Source organism: Haplochromis burtoni, unplaced genomic scaffold, assembly GCF_018398535.1.
Source record: "Haplochromis burtoni strain Fernald_Lab_line unplaced genomic scaffold, NCSU_Asbu1 Contig_544, whole genome shotgun sequence".
In the NCBI taxonomy this organism is placed as follows: domain Eukaryota; kingdom Metazoa; phylum Chordata; class Actinopteri; order Cichliformes; family Cichlidae; genus Haplochromis; species Haplochromis burtoni.
This window is the reverse complement of record NW_024582905.1, coordinates 70,964-72,434: the sequence shown is the minus strand read 5'-3', so window position 1 is coordinate 72,434 and position 1,471 is coordinate 70,964.

Genomic DNA, 1,471 nt, shown 5'->3' with positions numbered 1-1,471 from the left:
AGGAATGTTTACTGTTCCCCTCAAGCTCACGGCTGGCTTGAGTCTGTTAAATCATATGTCAACGCCTCGGACCTCTGCGTCCGGTATTACTCTTTTCTCACAAATAAGTGTCTCTCAAAATGATCCTCTGATCATAACCTATTTTAAAACCAAGGTCCCAAGTCTTGGTAGATGGTCAATCTCCAGTACGGCCACGCCGGGCCACCTACTGGACGTCTCCAGTAGGGAGGGGGTCTGCACCCCTGAACTTGACACTTTTAAACCTTAAACTGACCAATAACTCTTATATTCTCTTATTCTTTAATCACACACTGGTCTCTTTTCTCTCTTATTTCCTTAAAACAACATCTCGAGTTACTTTTACGCGGTTCCCAGAAATCCGAAGATGCATATCACAGCAAGGTCTCTCTGTGTCCACACAACGAGGTCACAGTGGTTGGCGCCGGTAACAAAGATTTGTGTTTGTACCTGACAGTAGTATGGGTGCGCCCGCTTCAACTGAAGACCATTAGCAGCTACCTCCAAGCAAAAGTCTTTGTCCTGTGCAGCCAATGCCTCCTTAATGCTGGCCGTTCGTTGTTTAAAAGGACACTTTATCTCCAGACACCCCTTACCACAACAGTCACATATTGTGAGTCCGTCTGGAGATGCTCCGACTTCCGGAAAATTGGTGTTCACACAGAAACCACATAACCGAACCTGCAGATTGTGGTGATGCGATGCCATTATCTCGTTGTAGGCCTTTCTTGCGTCCTTTTCATGCTCGACACCCCACCTTGTTTGCACAGTAGAAAAGGTCCTTTCTGGGTAACACACACAATTCACAACACTATGGGCTGGAGTGTCCAAACTTGTAGCAAAACAGCATGCATAGCCGAAGCTGTGATTCTCCCTGCACGCCAGCGAAACCATGCAGGGGTCATGTGCTGCGATCTAGTCTGTGCTTCAATTTCTTCAATGTGGGTGACTGTGTAGTGTAGTTGGTGTAATAGTTTTCTATTCCACACAAACTCACTGCTTTGCTGTGGTCCTGCAGTGTATCCAGTAATGCTGAAAAATCCTCCAGCATTGCAATAGGAATCTGCCTTTTTTGCGATCGCCTCCTTTTGCCTCTCGATGCAGAGGGTGTGTTTATGATTTCATCAAGACCAAGTTTTTGGGCAGCTGCTGAGGAGAAGTCAATGTTATGTGCAACCTCCGGCTGTATCTTGGTCATATTTCCGGGCAATACCCAATATGCAGGCTCGTCTGTTACAGTTCTGGTGCCTCTGATACGCACTGTAGACTCGACTTTAAACAAAAGAGCAGCGACATGGGTGCAGGTCTCTGCAACTCCGGCGATGCATGTGCAGTGAGCAGCCTCAACCCTCCCATTGGTGCTCACAATGACCCATGGCTGTAATGCAGTTTCATTCAGTCGTTGTGAGTGCAGTACCTGAAACACACAAAAGCCACTTTTAATAAAAGGTCT